The following is a 20,009-nucleotide window of genomic DNA, read 5'->3' as shown; positions in this document are numbered from 1 at the left end:
CCTACTGGTCCTCTTTTTATTCCTGTTTTTCTAAGGAGGAAATAATTAGGCAAATGATGAGACAATGTCCATCCACGTACAATTACAAGAAAATTCCTGGCATGTCAACAGTCATAAAACCATGCTTGTGTATATAAATGTGTGCATGAATGTGTGTGTGGGAGAGAAAGAACAGGGCTATGTGTTCATTATGCAACTAATAAGATAGCCCAAATTTAAGTCTTAGTTTTATCTTCTTGCAGATAATAATCCTAACAGAAATTATTTTCTTGATCAAAATTTATCTGCCACAATTGCAGCCCCTGTGCTTGTGCTATTCACAGATAACTCAATTATCCAAATACCAAAAAGAATTCATGGAGCTAATGAGCAATGTGACTGAATTCATCCTGCTCGGCCTGACGCAGAACCCAGATGTGCAGAAACTCTTGTTCCCTGTGTTTGCAGTCATCTACTTTTTCACTGTGGCAGGAAACCCACTCATTGTGGTGACAATCACCACCAGCAGAGCCCTAGGTTCCCCCATGTATTTTTTTCTGTCTTTCTTGTCCTTTATAGATGGCTGTTGCTCTTTTACTGTGGCTCCCAAAATGCTATTTGACTTACTTGCAGAAAAGAAAACCATCTCCTTCGGTGGGTGCCTGACTCAGCTTTTTGCAGGGCATTTCTTTGGGGGAGTTGAGATCATCCTGCTCACAGTAATGGCCTATGACCGCTATGTGGCCATCTGTAAGCCATTGCACTACACAATCACAATGAACAGGCAAGTGTGTGGCCTCCTGGTGGTCCTGGCCTGGACTGGGGGATTTCTTCACGCACTGATTCAAATTCTTTTTTTGGTCTGGCTGCCCTTCTGTGGCCCCAATGTCATTGACCATTTCATCTGTGACCTTTTCCCTCTGCTACAACTCTCCTGCACTGATACTCATGTCCTTGGACTTTTTGTGGCTGCCAACAGTGGACTGATGTATATGCTTATTTTTTTTATTCTTATCACCTCCTTTGCTCCCTACGACCTCACATCACTGAAGGACAGCGGAAGTCTCTCTCTACCTGTGCTTCTCATGTTACTGTAGTCATCTTATTCTTTGTACCCTGTATATTTGTATAACTTCGACCTGTGATTACCTTCCCCATTGATAAAGCAGTGGCTTTTTTTATACTATGGTAATACCCATGTTAAACCCTTTAATCTACACCCTCAGAAACTCAGAGGTGAAAAATGCCATGAGGAACATCTGGAGCCAAAGGGTAATCTTGGATAACAATTCATGTGACTGCAGAAGATAAAAACAAAATCTATTCATATTTTAACAAGTATGACTAATAGAAAGGACAATGGTCTTGAAGTCCAAATACATGCTTTAAGTATCTTTTGCTTCCCTTTTTTCTGGGTTCTTTAATGGTCCCTATTTCATAAAATATAAATATTTTATTAAATGATGACTAAATTCTCCTCCAATTAGAAACCGCTTTGCATTTACAAATTGTTGGTCAAAGGGACATTGCTAATCAGCATAAAAATGTCACAATGTATGGAAAACCTCTGAGTTTATGTATTCAGTAGAATAATTCTTTGTAAAGCTTCAGGTATAGATTATATAAGCAATAGGCCAAGTAATTAAATTGTTTAAACAAAAATGCCTAACAGCTAAGTATTTTCTTGAGAATGAGTAGTTTTAATCCCAACTACTGTATTCAAGGTAGATTTATTATTGTGAGAGTTAGAGATCAACAAGAAATGAATGGGTTTTGAGGAATGAGAGAGTCATTAAGGGAGGAATCATCCCAAAATTAATGCTGTTGTGTTGCACAATTCCAGGGGGCACCAATCACCTCGTAATCTGGGCTCTTCTCAGAATAAATTATTTTCTCTGCCTAAAGCCAGGAAGGAATATAAAATTCTTCCAGGTACAATTGTTAAGCAATCTTGCACATGATGTCCCAGGTAGAAGATATTTTGTGGAGCACTTTTTGGTCGAAGACATCCTATATACCATTTCACCTCCAATGTAACTTTTATTGGATGGATTTATGCCTTAGCTAATAGAAACAAAAGTTTCAGGTACAAAAGAGTTGATGATATCTGAGTAATCAAGACAAAGTGTGCACATTCAAATTTAAATAGAAAATTTCAGGTCAGTTGAAGACCACTGAGATGGGAAATAATTTGAGATACAGAAACAGTTCAATTTTTAGAGAGATAACCCAGATAAAAGAAGGGATCAGGACCTGGGCTAGGACAGAAGTCCTGCAAATCCTAGCAATTCCACTTCTCCCTTCATAAGGGGTGAAATAACCCAATGACTCCAAAGTCATGCCTATATTTTATGCTATGTATATATTTCATAAAGATTGATATTCAATTATCTAGCAAACAATCTATTCCAAATGTGAGATCAGTTTTTTCCAAGCACAGCCAGTCTATTTGCTGATCACTAAGAATCCATTCTCTAATACCATATTTTCCAGCCCACTTGTTTTTAAGTAGGACCATGTTTGCAGAAGGGATGTATGTCACACCCAGGCTGAAACATTTAGGAGCCAGTGTGCTACTCCCCAGCTTTTTTTTTCCCTGCTGCAGCAAGCCTGGATGACACTCATTGAGATGGTAGGTCCACCCGGCGGAAACAACTTGGATTACTGAGTAACTACATGGAAGAGAACTACCCTGGAGGATAACCTAATCTTAAGTGGATTAGGCCTGAATAGGAAATAAAATTGTATGAGTCAAGCCACTGAGAGTTCAGGATTCATTTGTTTTCATGGCAAAATGTAGCTTATCCTGAGTAATACATTGACTAATTTTACCTTTTAAAAGATTTATAAGTATTAAGGAGAGAAAAGGTTAACATAAGTTTTGCAATTACAGTCAGGGGTCACTTGAGGATGGGGAATCCATTGGTAGGGGATTTCATTGTTGTGCCAACATTGTAGAGTGTATTTGCACAAACCTGGATGGTAGGCTATATAGTACTAATCTTATGGGGCCACTGCTGTATAGGTGGTCTGTCATTTACCAAAATATCATTATACAGGCTTGACTGTATGTTAATTCTCAAATAGGGTAGAATTGGTAAATAGTAATCTTTACAAAATCTCGCCTATATAAAGCCTTGTTCTGCTTCAAGTGTAACATACTACACTAACTGAAGTATTTAAACCATAATTTATATACCATCTTCTTTTTCCCTTTACCTAAGATGTAAGGCAATACTTAAGAAAATTATAAACTAGGGAGTGCCAACAAAAATTATGAAATCAAATGTGAACTAGGACTTCAAAGCTTCTTGAGCAAATTTTCTGGCTCTTCTAGACAGTTCTTTCTTCCTAAACATTCTTCTGGGCATATGTCCAAATTTTTCACCAATTCCCTATAACCTTGATCCCTTGAATTTTCCTTTTATCCCAGGAGGATACTATGCCTCCTGCTTCCCAGGAAAATAGGGGCCAAAACAGAATCATTCTCCTAACCTTAAACTTCTCATCAATAATTATATCTATAATTCATTTTTGCCTACTTGCCCAAACTATTAAAATATGTGCAAGGCCTCATATTTAATGTTAATATATCTACATGTATTCTGCATACAACTGCTTCCTTTCTCCTCAGAAATTTTAACTTGTTAATTATCATCTTCTTTTTTTCTGGTCATTAATACGTATGTTCAAACTGAACTGCCACTCTTATGTGCTCCAAGCCCAATAAAGGAAACAGTATTTTCAGCCTCAAGCTCATTAATCACTTAGTTAGTTCCCTTCATAGTTTATTCTCAACCCCACTCACACTCTTCCTTTTCCTACAAAATTCTCCGTATTAGCTTATTTCACTTTCTAATACATCCTTCCTTCTATAAATTAGGAGACCTGCTTTTCCTATTGAATTTACCACCTCTTTGAATGATTTCACCATTCCATTAGCTACCAGAGCACCTTCAAAATATCTATGGGTCCTGGTAAATCTGAGGGTTTGGGCTCCAGAAGAAAGCATAATAAAGAAGATTAATAAGTCTGCTTTTCTTCATGTCTACTTGAAATCAATGCTAAATTTGAGTTATATTTATTTTATGCTATTGCTAGGAAATTTCCACTATAGATCAGTCATCCTGTCTTTTCTGACATCCTTTTCCTGGGACAGAACTCCAACCAAGCAGTCAGGTTGATGGAATCCAGCCTCTGCATACATGAATAGGTGATTTTATGGATCCCCAAGGACTCTCACTTCTTGCTCAGAACAATTCTGTAGGTGGGGAGTATGCCCATACCTATCCCTTATCATCTCCTTCGGTAAAGGAATAGCCTGAACTCAAAGTGCCAAGTAAGTTACACCAACCCAGATGATCCCTGGCAAGGTTGCAACCAACTCCACATTAAAGGCTGAAAGAGAGTGAATGGAAGTGGAGTCCTGCTCCCTACAGTGCTTTTGTTCTATCTCCTATAAGTGTCTTCTACAAAGAAGCTTCTCTGAGTGTGATTTTTTTCAACCACTTCTGCCTATAAGCATAATTCTTAACTTTACATCCTCATGATTCTCCATTGTACAGTAGGAAGCAAAGCTTTACTCCTGTGCCTCCTGACTCCTAGGAACTCCGGAAAAAAAATTATATCCATGTCTTTTAATTCATTCAACTTGGGGAGCTGAGAGTAGCTAGGAATCCTACCCACTAAAGCTTCTCAGTCAATCATAAATGAAAAGGTCACAGTCTTCCAGGGTGTATAGATATTTAGTCTTAAAGGCTGGCATGTCTATACTATGGACAATCAAACAACACAAGCCAGTAATGTTCTCAGAGGAAAACTCTTTCTTCTGAACACAATAAGGCTTAAACCCAGCCAAAGATCAAAAGACAGGATAGTGAAAACCGCAATCAGACCTTTTGATGAACACTTCAGATTTGCTCCAGTCAAGTCTAAACTCCAAACATGGCCAGCGACATACTTTGAACTCAGGCCTAACTATGTCTTCAAAATTGTCCTAATGATATTTATCACTACCAAGTGAGAATAACTAAAAGTCATCAGCTGCCATTATTTGCAAAGATTCTAACAGGATTACTTACTACTCCTTTGAGGATTTGAAGAGTAAGTACATCAGCAGATCCCTACACTCAAAATCTACTTAAACATTTCTCTAGATTAGTGAAGAAACAATTAAAGAAAAGGAACCATGAGCAATTAGCTGCAGAATACCATCTCAAAGATAGTCCATGACTTTGAGCGGGTGGGGCTAGGCACAGGGCAATGATTATTAAATCCAGGTTTTTCTCAAATTTGAAACAGACCTAACTTATCCAAGCATGTTTACTAAAATTAGTTTTGTGGTGACAGGCTAAAAATAAACAGGAAGACAACAACAAGAAAACTATCTGTACATGTAACTGTATACAGATTTACATAATTAGCAACAGTGTGCCATATACCCAGCATCCATCACAGTGCCAGATAGTCTAGGCTCTAAAGATAATCTCCATGAAAAAGGCATACAATAGCTACACAGATTTTTTAAAACTTCCAGTTATATGCTGTCTACAAGATACTCACTTAAGGTTTCAGGACACACACAGGTTCAAAGCAAAAGTGATGAATAATGACATTTCATGCAAATAGTAACAGAAGTAGAGCAATATGTCAGGTAAAATAGACTTTAAGCCAAAATTGTCACAAGAAACAAAGTAAGACTTTACATAATGATAAAAAAATTCTGAAGGAAGATATAATAATTAGAAATATATATGCACACAACATTGGAACCCCTTAATATATTAAGCAAATATTATCAGATATGAAGGCAGAAATAGAAAACAATTAAATAACAGTAAGAAATTTCAATACTCCATTTTCATGATGAATAGAACATCCAGACAGAAAATCAATGAGAACAAAATTGACTTGAACAACACTATAGACAAAACAGACCTAACACACATATACAAACCATTCCATCCATTAGCACAGAATATACATTCTTCTCAATTGTACTCAATTGTATTGTGGATAATTATGCAGGATATATCATATGTTAGGCAACAAAACTAGTCTTAAAAAAATAAGAAGATTGAAATCATACAAAGTATCTTTCTGAGCACAATGGATAGGAACCAGAAATCAAGAGCAGAAGGAAAACTGGAAAATTAACAAATACATGGAAATTAAACAACACAGTCAGGTACAAGCAATAGGTAAAAGAAAAAATCAAGGAGTGAATCAGAAAATATCTCAAAACAAAGGAAAATTAAAACACAACATACTGAAACCTATGGTATATGTTAAAAACAATACGAAGAGGGAAATTTATAGTAATGAATACCTACATTAAAAAAGAATATCTCAAGAAAACCTTACATTATACCACAAAAAGTGAGAAAAATAACAACTAAGCCCAAAGTTAGCAAAGGAAGGAATAATAAGATTAGAACAGAAATAAATGAAATAGAGACTAGAACAACAATAGAAAAAAATCAATGAAGCTAAGAGTTGGTTTTCTGAAAAGATTATCAAAATTGACAAACTTTAGCTAGACTGAGAAAAAAAGAGGAAGTCAAAATCAAAAATGTAAAAGGAGACATTGCAACTGATGCCAAGAAAATAAAAAGATTATAAGAGATTGCTATGAATAATTTTATGCCAACAAATTGGGTAACCTAGAAGAAATGGATAAATTCCTAGAAATATACAAGCTACCAGATTTGAATTGTGAAGAAATAGATAATCTGAACAGACCAATAATGAGGAAGGAAATTGAATCAGTAATCGAAAACTTTCCAACAAAGTTTAAGAGCAGATGTCTTCACTGGTGAATTGTACCAAACATTTAAAGAAAAATTAACGTCAATCCTTCTGAAACTATTCCAAAAAATTAAAGAGTAAAGAACGCTTCGAAATTTGTTTCACAAGGCCAGCATTACTCTGTTACTAAAGCCAAATAAAGACACCACAAGAAAAGAAAACCACAGGCCTTGTCACTAATGAACATAAATGCAAAAATATTCAGCAAAGTACTAGCAAAGTGAATTCAACAGCACATCAAAAGGCTCATACATCAAAACCAAGTGATATTCATTCCTGGGATGCAAAGGTAGTTCAACATACAAAAATCAATAAATGTGATATACCACAATAACAGAGTGAAGGATGACAGTCATATGCTCATATCAATAGATGCATAAAAATCAATTGAAAAAATCAATACCTTTTCATGATAAAAACTCAACAATCTAGGCTTAGAAGGAAATTACCTCAACATAATAAAGGTCATATATGGCAAGCCCACAGACAACATAGTCAACAACTGAAGAACTTCTTTCTTCAACAACTCAACCAGTGAACAACTGAAGATTTTCCTCTAAGATTTGGAACAAGGAAGGATTCCCACTCTCACCATTTCTATTCAAAATAGTATTGAAAGTCCTAGCCAGAGCAATTAGGCAAAAAAAATAAAATAAAATAAATAAGTCATCCAATCAGGAAGGAAGATGTAAAACTATCACTATTTTCAGAGGACATAATCTTACATGTTGAAATCACTAAGGAACCCCCTCAACTAATAAAGAAACTCAGATTTTTGTTCAGATTATCTATTACCTATTATTTGTTAGAACTAATAAACAAACTAAGTAAAATAGCAGGATACAAAATCAACATACTAAAGTCAGTTGCATTTCTATACTCTACCAAATAACTATTCATAAAGGAGATTTAAAAAATCTCATTTACAACAGCATCAAAAAGAATAAAATACTTAGAAATAAACTTAACTAAAAAGATGAAAGACTAGTAAACTGAAAACTACAAAGCATTGGTGAAAGTAAAAAGGACACAAAAAAATGGAAAGCTATCCCATATTCATGGATTGTAAGACTCAATATTGTCAAGATGTCCATACTACTCAATGTAATCTATAGTCATTGCAATCTACATCAATATTCCAATGCCAATTTTCACAGAAATAGAAAAATAATCCTAAAATTCAGATGAAACCACGAAAGACCTCTAATAGCCAAATCAATCCTGAGAGAGAAGAAGAATGCTGGAGGCATCCCACTTCCTGATTTCAAACTATCTTACAAAGCTATAGTAACTAAGACAGCCCGGTACTGGCACTAATTTTTAATATTATTATGGAGGAAAGAATCCATGAGGACAACTGTACCAAAGGCCCACAAAAGTAGTAATATACGCCCTGATTGTAGGTATGAAAGAGATCAACAGCAATATTCTTGAACACTCTTTATTCCAAGCATTACAACTAGAGTGAAGTTTTATTTTAAAGGAGAAAACAACTGTATCTGGAAAAAGTGTAGAACAGCAGGAGAAGAGCCTTCAAAAAGTGCTTTTAATCAAAATATACTTTTTCGTCTCTTTCTAATTTTAAGAGGTTTATATGTCCTCCCTCCACAGCAATATATTTTTTTTACTAATGATAATCTGAAGAAGAGTGCATTTTCATGCTAAGCTAGTTTTAAAAAATCATATCTCGGGGCTGGCCCCGTGGCCGAGTGGTTAAGTTCATGCACTCCACTGCAGGCAGCCCAGTGTTTCATCGGTACGAATCCTGGGTGCGGACATGGCACTGCTCATCAAACCACGCTGAGGCAGCGTCCCACACGCCACAACTAGAAGGACCCACAGCTAAAAATACACAACTATGTATGGGGACTTTGGGGAGAAAAAAGGAAAAATAAAATCTTTAAAAAAAAAATCATATCTCCACCATTCTCTGTAGCATACAGTGGTCTACAAAAAGAACTAGAATCAGAATTGGCTGGTACAAAAGAAATATAATTAAGAAAGTCCATAGAGTAAAACAGAAAATATCTGTACATTAAAGTCTTGTTTTAGACATAGACAAAGGCAATGCAAATTCTGAAAACAAAACAGCTTTTATAGAAAATTACCAGTGATGTAAGAACAAGTTGGTGTCATGGAGCTGGACAATGATCATGAATCTGGATGATAGAAAATAACCCATATCATGAACATAATGAAATTCTAAGAGCTTTGGAAATAGAAGCTTTGGAGTCAGAGATTAAGAGCTTTGGATCAAATGGCCTTGATTTCTCATCTTGTCTCCAGCTTTAATTAGCCTTATAAATGTAAGCAAATTGCTTCACCTCTCTACCTGTTTTTTTAATCTGTAAAAGGGAAATAACATTACATATTTCCTAAGGTGTAAGAATTCAACAATTTAACTTGAAAAAATGAGTCAGCTGAAAAATAGTGAAAGTTTCTCAGATGCTGTATAGCCTTCAGAGATGTCTCCAGGGCATAAGGTATTCTGGGGACTGCAGTTCCTGACAGTGGAGACCAAGAACACTGCTACTGTCTTTCATCAACCGTGATCACAGGAGGACTAAACATGTGACTCAGCCTCATTTCACTTCAAAATATGTCATAAATGTCATCCACTTACAAGTAGGGACAGCATAATGGTGAGTAATTACCTCAGCAAGGAAAGTTAATGGGGCCAATGATCAGGTCTCTGGACACCAAGAGCTAGCCCATTACCAGCTATCTATTGTGGGATTAAAATGCCCTTAAATATCTCAGCAGTCACAAATGGGAGAGGTGGTTGGAGCGACTGCGAGATGACTAGGTAGAACTAATATAAAAATCTCTCATTAATGATGGATTCTGTCCTGTCCTGTCCTCTGGAAGAAGGAGGAGAAAGGAGAACCCAGTTCTGAGACTAAAAGAATTATCTCTGTACAGAGCTTGTGATTCTTAGAGAAGAGCGCAGAAACCTGTTTTCAGATTTCTCACCCAGGGATTTGAATATCATGTGATCCTGACATTTCTCACGTTCTCAGAACCTTATATCAGGTTAGATCTCACAATATACAAAGGCCTTTAAAAAATAGATGTTTTGATTTATGGCACTCCTATGTGTGACCATCTTGTAAATATATGCAGGCAATGGTATGTTTAAAAGATCAAATTTTTAAATCTTTTAAAGATCTAGTTGTAGTTCCCAAGAAGGATGGAATGAAATAGGACAATGCGAAAATAAGGAGGAGGCGGCGGAGGAGGAGAAGGTAGAAGATCTTAGCTAATGTTAATTGAGCACTTTTTGTGAATAAAGTCTTGACCTAAGCACTCACTTTATATGTTTTGGAGGCAGCTAATTTCTGACCCTAATTTCTTTCTGTCCTTAATTTATTTGAAGCCCCAAACTATGGAACTTACCTCTGTATAACACAATTCACTGTTTGGACATAACGGTGACCCCACCCATAGGATGTGTGAGCAGCATTAGAACAATGATAGTACATATAATTATAGCAGCTTTTTTTATGTGAGTGCTTACTATGCACAAAGTGCTTTATATTCTTTCTGTTATGTAATTCTCACCACAGCTCAAGTGCAGTAATATGGATAATCACATTTCATAAATTAAAAAACCAATGGATGGAGAGGTTAATTACATTGCTTAAGATCAATTAGCTAAAACTGAACTGAATCAGAATTCAAATCTGAGCTAATCTGACCTAAACTCTTTGTGCTTTATAAAACCCATTTTTCATCCCCTTAATATAAACAGATAAGAAGGTAAATTTCTTACATTCCTCTCTAATCATTGTAATTCTCTTCTTGAAGCCCTTTGGCCTTCATTGTTTAAACCAATTTGAAAGTGGACTTGCTTTCATAGATAGTCCTGGCTGAAAAATGTATGAGTCTGCAAAGAACCAGCTGGTGACTAGTTGACGATTTATAACTCTATGAATGTTTCAAGTTCCACATAACAGGAAATGCTTTGAAATTATTATCTTCTCCATCTGCACTAGTTTGTACATAAAGAAGTAGCCTGTGGCTTATACAGTACTACTTTTATAAATAAAAAAATATTTAGCAAATATGTTTGACAAGAATGTGAAAAAACAAAACCAAAAAAAATCCAGTTGAGAGAGGGGAGTTCAAGAGAGGGGAAACACTATTTTTTTAAATTCCACCAGTAGCCACATAACAATGGCCTGCAAAATAAAAATCTCAAATACAGGTCTTCTCTTTTTACACCACAAGTATATTTTCAGCAGTACTTAAAATTCAGAGACTTACTTTATTTCTAGCCTTTATTCTTCTGTTTCCCTTTTTTCACTGGCAGGGAAGGGAGCTATCATTTGTTAGGCTCCGGTCAACTTGTCTGATACTATGCTCTTCATAAAGATTTTCCTTTCATGAGGGCATAAACTAAGGATTAAAATCTCATTTTCTGACAAGGAAACTGAGAATCAGAAAACTTTATTGCCTAAGACACCTAGTAAGCTGAACAAATAAATAATTTAGCCCCTGAGAGTAAATTTTAAGATGGCAGAAGCTGAACCAAGTTTATAGAAGTTGAAGAACAAGGTTGAGGAGAGAAAAAGATGATGAGGAATAGAAGGATATCTACCAAAATGTTGATAGTGATTAGGCAATGGGATTATAGGTGGATTCACACATAGACACTCACACACTTCTATTTTCTTATTTATTGCCCATCTTTCTCTTCTTATTTTCTAAATTTTAAAATAGATATATATTTGGGGAGAAAATATTTTACATAGTCTCCAAAATGGAGACACCATTACCTTTGTAAACAAGATAAGTAATAATTTTTAAATCATATAGGAAATTGATGATATTTACTCATGTGTTTATTCTACCAGGTTGAAATTTTTCAAAAATAAGTAGCAATCACATGTTGTTTGCGCCATTGTGAATCAAGATTTGGACAACAAGAAATAAGGCCACACTAGGATCAGATCTTTATGCTATTTGATATTTTAATTGTACTAAAAATAAAGGTGCTTTTCAAATTTCAACTAAAGTAAGTATGCTTTTCTAGAATGTCTCGTGATAAAATTATGGCAAGCTGGCAAAAGATAGGCTATTCTTTAGTGAGCCTCACCATGATTTCATATTTTTTAGTTGATTGGAAAAATGGCTCACTTTTATATCTAACAGCAGAAATAAATAGGTGTAGAATTCAAGGTCTCAGTTATATCCAGCTATTATTAATTAGACTATCAAAATGTGACAAAGTGAAAGAAGACATTTATTTTGAGCAAGAACTCTGTAACTTTTTTTTGTTAGACATACAAGTTTGGAGGTAAAATATTAATTATATCTGGATGATCTTCTGAATGTATTGGTTTTTGGAGACTAATTTTTGAAGAGTTATAATAGAGAAATTGATTTTCATATTAATTTCTATATTTTCTCCTTAGTGTAAAACATAGATATGTTGCAACATGATGAATTACAGTTTATTTTTCAAACAAAGGATAAGTTCATTATAAATTCTGGCTGCTACATGGTTAAAGGGTGAAGCCTCGGCAGGGACATGGTTAGAGTTTGTAACACCGGTAAACAAATGGAATGAACGCGGATGTAATTTCAGATTCCAGAACACTAGTATCTTTTGGAATTTGAAACAGAGCTAAGAAAAATACAAAGAGATATCACTTTGCATCACTGGCCAAAAAATGTCATTCTGCTCTAAGCACAGTGTATATTTCAAACTTAATGGAGATAGAAAAGCAAAAGAAAACAAGCTCTTTGTGGAAGGTTAGGAAAAGGTTGAGGTATATATATATATATATAACAATAGCAAGTAAAACCTTTTGCGCATGTATGTACCAGAAACTGGATTAGGAACCTTACATAGATTATGTAATTTAAAGCTCACAATAACACTTTAGACGTGTATTATCTTCATCTTTATTTTGAAGACAAGAATCAGAGGGTTATAGAGTTTTTATCACATACTCAAATTCATGCCATAAACAAACATGGAAAATAAGACTGAAACTCAGGTTGATCTGTCACTAGAACCAGATCAACAATGAGTTTAGGGGCCATAGAAGAAGAATAACAGTTGTCAACAAAGGACATGATGGCTAGGAAAAAAATACATGGGAGAAACCAGAGTGGGACTGGAGGTGACGGTGACAACAATGAGCCTGTTGCCACAAACTATAACCACATAGATGATCAAACATACCAGTGGCCAGCCAAGTGGCACAGTGGTTAAGTTTGCACATTCTGCTTTGGTGGCCCTGGGTTTGCCCGGGTGTGGACCTATGCACCGCTTATCAAGCTATCTGTGGCAGGCGTCCCACATATAAAATGGAGGAAGATGGGTACTGATATTAGCTTTCTGTACCTCTGGGTTCTGTGAGAGTCCCAGCATGAAAAATTCTGTGATATTGTGTGGTATTTCCAGAGATTTCAAGAACACTGAGATTGCAGGTACAGTATTGCCTATAAAGTCAAAAGAGAAACATAATTGTGACAAAATTAACTCCAGGGTGAAAAAATGTTGCAAAGTTTCCTTTAGTTACACCCACTTCTCTTTGTTCATCTTAACCCTTTCTGTTCCAAAAATCTCATACCAATTCATTCTATTAACCACAAAATGTGAGCAAATGTCTGCCTGTTAACTGTAGCATCACTGGACAATAGACATGTAAGTTATTACAAGAAAATAATAATCTAATAATCTACATTTTAATTTCTTTTGTTACTACTGAAATTTAACATTAGGCATTGATTTTCTAATTCAACTGGAGTACATCTCTGACAGTTTTCAGCATGGTTCCATATAGACACAGCGACACTTGAGAAAACCATGACTATTTAGGATCTCCTGAAATTTCTGCATATGTAGTCCATATACTTAAATTAAATCTTTCTTCTTGGACTTTGCAATGAGGTTTGCTACACTTTCTATGAGTGTTTCCAGTAGTAACACAAATTGATGTAAAACAAACTGAAGCAGGATTGGAAGAAATTGACTTGGTTGCAGCTGGAGACTTGCCCAACTTCTCCATTTCCCTCCTTGCTCATTTACTCCCACTCCATGCCCATGCTGTGGACAGCATCATGTCTACAAAGCCAATTTAAAATTCTCTTCCTCTTTGCTTTATGAATTTTACATATTTCTGGGTTTTTCTTTACCTGGTCTTGGTGAAAACCTTCCAGGTAAAGGTTAATAGTTCCTCTGCAGTGTACAAGGAAAAGTCAAAGTTGAAAAGAAATTAAGTTTGGTGAGCATCAGTGAAATATTCCACTAAATGATGATCTGCCTATTCACAACATAAGGAAACTACGCGGGCAGGGAAAACAGATGCGCTATCTTAACCAGCTATAAATTACAATCTCATCTAGTACAATATTCCTACTCACCTTTATTATCCTAAGAATATTAAGGAAATGCCTGTGTCTATCTTAGTTTAGGTTAAACAAAAAACTGTCTCTAACCCCACCTACTATTAACCTATTATTTTCCTGGAAACACAGACCTTCTTAAAGTAGCTACATCTTCAACTTGCTGAAGATCTGACACTCAGTATAAGAATTAAGGGAGAATCATTAGGTATCAGAGGAAGAAGAGACATCCAGATATAAGAAACACGGGAGAGAAGACTCCTGTGTTGATTAGGAAGCTTCCCCCTTTTTCTCTCTTCAAGCTTTATCGCAAAAAGGCAAGTATAGCTTTTGCAAGTGACAAGTCTGATAGAGACCTTTTCAGGGTAGAATATTATGGCCAAGAGCACAGACAGCAGTTATAACAGCAAACACCTATGTAGCACTCAGTCTTTGCCAAGTATTATCCTAACTGCTTTACATACAACAGGTCATTCAATCCTTACATCATCCCCATGAGGTAGATTACTGTTTTTATCCTCATTTTGCAGAAGAAGAAAATGAGACATACATTTAGCAACTTACAGAAGCATATTCAGCTAATAAGTGGCAGAGCTAGGTTTTGCATCCGGGAAGTCTCACTAGAGAGTCGCTGAGCTTTGCTGTACTATACTGTCACTTAAACTCAACTGACTTTGAATCTTTCTTCTGCCATTTATTGGTTGGTAATCATGGACAGCTTCTCAAAGCCTCAATCTTCTTTTCTATACAATAAAAATAATAATACTGCTCTACCCTGAGGTTGCAGAGAGGAGCAAAGGAAAACAGTGCATGTCAAGTGTTTGTACAGAGCTTGGATGTGATAAACATTCAATAAATGATATCTCTGATGTCACTATCATCAACACTATGGGCAATAAATTCTTCATGTGGCTTAAGGAGCTAACAATCAAAGTGTATGCATCCAAGATTAAGCAGGTATTGATATGGGTATAATTTTATTATAAATATGAAAAGTGTCCTAGTACTGATCCCCATGCAGAATATGAGAGTAAATACAATCAGTAAGAATAGTACACAATTTACTCAAATAAGGAATTCACATGTCCCCAAACAAAAAGCTGATTCATCTCTGTGATTCAAATTTGTATGAGTGCAATATAAATTATTTTTAAAAATTAGCAAAGAAAAGAACTCTCCTGTTTGAGTAATCTATGAGAATTTATTCTCTGGAAAGTAATGGGAATTTTAGTGAAATTATTCCATTGAATTTTTATTTCATTTAATTTTTAAAAATATATTATAGAAAGCATACATTGACTGGATCTGAAGACACCAGCAGGCCATAGGTGCTTTGTCTCGTTTTGTTTTTACATCCTAACATCATGGAATGGTAGACCTGGAAGGGTTCTTAAAGTGTCATCTAGGCCAGCTCCAAGCATAGCATCACAAATTTCGCTGTTTCACATGATTAAACTCCTGGATAAGATTTGAGTTGTTTTTTAAATTGAGACAAAGCACAGACTAGGTAATTTCCATTGATTACAGAAACTCGTCTGAGCTGAAAGTTTCTTAGAAAAGTACTAGATGAAAACTCAGAAAGAGAGTCACTCATTTATAAACAACTGAAATTTCTTCCATTATCCATTGCTCTTTTATTTGATGAAGAAGCCTATGACACCTAAAATCATCTTTTCCAATCAAATCTACTTTAAAGATGGTGGATTTAAGACTCATCAAGATTATGTGAAGCTGGTTCAAAGTCACACGGGTAATTCATGGCAGTGGTGAGGCTGGAACTCAGGTTGCTTGTCACTCCAGCTTGTGCCCTCTCCAATTTAACCACTATCTTGCATTATCTATTTTTTCTGCCTTTGACAAGAAAAGCACTGCCCCTGATATTAGGGAAGAAGGCCTCACAGAAGGGGTAGCTGGCTTATTAGCTCTGCTTCCTGCTAAGAATACCCATTAGCACAGTCTCAGAGAACATCTTTTTTCTTCCTCTGGGAAGGGTTATTTATAAGGTGGGACGGACAATATAGGAATTATCAGTGCTATGTGTTTTCTGCCTTTCAGCGGGAGGCTAATTCTCCCCTTACAGGATCACTTGCTGAAGTAGTGTGGGAATTAGCTTTTGCCTCATTCACAGTGAGGTTAGAAGAATGTTGATGCCATTATTTAATTAGTCCCTTTGAATACAGTTTCAATCTCACAATCTCACAAGGAAGTGACTTCTATTCTGCCTCCTATGCCCAGTGTCTTTCTAGTGTCTAGACAGAGTCCACAAATTGTCCAGAGAAAAGGGAGTTAGGATATGTCAGGAATTGATCTTGGAAGGTCAGCAACTTGAGGGAAATCACTGAGTGAACAACAATAAAAGTCAGCAGATGTATTAAGCATCTTCTGTGTTCTAGGCATGGGTCCTGGGCCCTTTCACATACATTGTCCCTTTCATCTTCTCTCATAAAGCTGAGAGAAAAGTACCACTGTCTTTTATCCATACCTCTACTGTATAGTGTGCTAAAGGATCAAGAAATCTAGAATCAGAATGACCTGAATTAGAAATACACTTCAACCATTTCAACCGTTGGGTAAATAATTTTTCAGGCCCCACCTAATAAATGAAAGCACTTTGCTAAATGGCAGGAATACCACAGTGGTGAGGCAGACTTGTTCCCAGGCACTATGGAGCTTATATTCTAAAAGGGGCAGTAGCCTGCTCCAAACAAAGCAGGGGCATAAACAAATAACCTCTCCACGAGGTCCCTCTAGGGTTTATAGGTTCATGTCTGCAGGGCAGAAAGCATGAACAGTGCTTACTCCATCTTTTCTGGAACTAGAACTCCTCAAAATAAGGTATACTCTGAAGTTGAGTTAAGAAGATTTGCTCAGAGGTTAGCTATCATACAAGAGAGAGAGAAGGAGCAGACTCAATGATGACTCCAAAATTTGGGGGCCTGAGACAAAAGAAAAGCACAAGAAGGACTAGGGTAGAGAATCCCTACTGGATAAGGAACAAGCATATAGGTACATCTTCTCAACTCACTAATTCTACAGAACATAATGGGAGCTGAGGTGGTACCTCCTGTCTCTCATTGAGGAGAACACTATTAAAATCCATAAACCTTAAAAAATCTCTCATGCTTACATACTCCAAAAAAAAAAAAAAAACCCAGAAAACCTACCTACTTGTTTTTCTCTACTCTATCCCACTATTTTCATAAAATTAGCTTTATGATAACCCTTTGGTTTTTACCTGATATAAAAAGAGAGCACAATAAAATATAAACTTTGGGTACTCAGACAAAAATTCCTCTCAAGACATCTCTCATCCAGAAGAATTTCCAGAAACTAATTTATTCCTTGAGGACAGGATTTAGTATGATTCTGTGCAGTGCTGTGCCTCCAGAATCTAGGACAGTGTCTGGTTGTTTGTTTTTCATCAAGAAATCAGCTTATTTATGAGTTCTAGTATATTCTGTTTTTAACATGCCCTTTGGAAAAACCATGTGTGATTATTGTAAATGAAAAACAAACACTTAAAAGTATAAATAAAGCTTCAAAGTAAAATAGAATCCAACCACAAAGTCAAGTACTGTGGGCATTTTGATAAATCTACTTGCAAACACATAACTATCCATACCTACACAAGCAGAAATAAGGAACAAAAACTTACAGCACTCGGCCACATGTGGTTTCATTATCTGATTTTTAAATTCCATCTTGTGTTGTAAACACTTTCTATGACAAAAAATACAGATAAATGTTATCTTTTTTAAATGGATGAATAGAATCTGTATACCATGGAACATGAAATCATGGAGCGACGCATAACTTACTCGCCTTAGATGTGAATCAGTAAATGTATGAGCTACTGAAACCGGGAAAAACATTTAATAGTATTACACAGAAATGTTATTATATCTAATGAGATTTTTCATCTGTGTCCATATTATTCTTCCTTCCAAAGAAACATTTTAAAAATTTCCTTTCACAAGAAAATTATCAACAAAATGCAGTCCTGAATCAGAATACCTGGGACAGCTGACCAGAGAACTCAAAAGGTCCCAGTTATAATGAGACAAACAAATGGAAAGCAAACCATCTCATGGTAACAAGTAACCAAAAGCCAGCATTTTATTGAGTGGATTAGAGAGAATCAAATCCTCCTTGATGACATACTTGATAATGACTCTGGAGGTTAAATAAATCTGGATAAGTGCATACCAGAAATTGACAATAAAGACATTGATAATAGGAAGCTTACAGGCAGGAAATACAAACAAAATAAAACATGCAGAGGAAAATCAGTAGATATTAAATCACTGTTATGCAAGTGCTTTAACGAAACTTCCAAGATTTTAGTTCAGTCATTCCTAATTGTATTTTCTTTATTCTCAAAGTCCCAAGCTACAGATTCTTTCTGATATTATTATTGTACATAGAAATCAGATATAGGTGAACCATCAATAACTACTCTGATCAATACTTTGGCATGCCGAGTTGGAAGACTAGGTTAGTAACATTTCAATAAGGGGATTCTGCTTATCATAGGCTCTCAGTACCCAACACTGATGAAGACTCCATCTCAGACAAAGGTGACAGAGAGAGAGGTGATGTTTCCATGTTCTGTAATTTAGTGTAAACTGTTAAGAAGAAATTAAACTGGTGTACAATCACTTGTCTGGTGAGTAAGATAGGCCAGAGGATAGATTAGACATAATGTCAAACATTCAAATCAATTTTACTCTGAAAATTTTTGGTGATCTCTCAGCTACTATGACAATATGAATTCTTATTAAGAATGATTGGTTATTTCTTTCTCTACTGAGCCTGTATCTTCCATCCACAATTGCTTATTTTTTCCAAAGATTCCTCATGATGTTGCTTACTTCTGCATTTCTCAGGGTATAAATCAAAGAGTTTAACATGGATGTAAAAATACAATAAAACACAGCCACTATTTTGTCTATTGACAAAGTACATGATGGCCATGTGTAAATAAATACACAGAGCACAAAGAACAGGAAAACAACAGTGAAGTGGGCTCCACAGGTGGAGAGGGCTTTATGTCTCCTCTCTGCACTGTGAGACCTCAAGAACTTAAGGATAACAAGTTAGGAGGCAGCCTGCATGAGAGAGTTCAACAGGCAGATCACACCACTATTGCCAACCACCAGGAGACCAATGACATATGTGTTGGTACAGGCATTTTCCAGCAAGGGGTACAAGTCAGAGACAAAGTGATTGATCACATTGGGCCCACAGAAGGGCAACTGAAAGACCAAGAGGAGCTGAACCAATGAATGCAGGAAGGCTCCCAGCCAAGCTACAGCCATTAACAGGGCACAGAGATGCCTAGTCATGATGTTTGTGTAGGGCAGGGGCTTGCAGATGGCCACATAGTGGTCATAGGCCATCACTGTGGGCAGAATGATCTCAGTTTCTCCCAATAAATGTGCAACAAAGAATTGAGCCAGGCACATTCAAAAGAGATGGCTCCCCCTTCATACAAGGAATAACCAATGAGTTTCAGGGTCCTTACAGGAGGAATAGCAAGTATCAATAAAGGACAAATATGAGAGGAAGAAGTACATAGGCAAGCCCAACGTGGGGCTAAAGATGATGGTGACAATGATAAGTAAGTTTCCACCAACAGAGACCAGGTAAACAACCAAAAGGATAAAAATAAAACTCTCTGCACCTCAGGGTTTTGTGAGAGTCCCAGCATGAAAAATTCCGTGATGTTTTGTGAACTATCCATGAATCTGGAGCCACAGCAAAGACTGGGATAAACTCCCTCCTTTCAATGCTGGAAGAAGTTGGCACCAGACCAGGAATTTATACATTGTAGTCCTTTGAGATCCTGTCTCAGAGGCTACCAA

General features: G+C 36.2%; 1 pseudogene; it reads left to right on the top strand.

The window, feature by feature from the left end:
• The first annotated feature begins 365 nt into the window (after positions 1 to 365).
• Positions 366 to 1,290, top strand: LOC139040632 (olfactory receptor 4C5-like; annotated as a pseudogene).
• Positions 1,291 to 20,009: the final 18,719 nt, after the last annotated feature.

The sequence above is a fragment of the Equus asinus genome, chromosome 17 (assembly GCF_041296235.1).
Source record: "Equus asinus isolate D_3611 breed Donkey chromosome 17, EquAss-T2T_v2, whole genome shotgun sequence".
Classification (NCBI taxonomy): domain Eukaryota; kingdom Metazoa; phylum Chordata; class Mammalia; order Perissodactyla; family Equidae; genus Equus; species Equus asinus.
The sequence above is the reverse complement of the archived record's forward strand: the minus strand, read 5'-3'. Positions and strand labels throughout refer to the sequence as shown.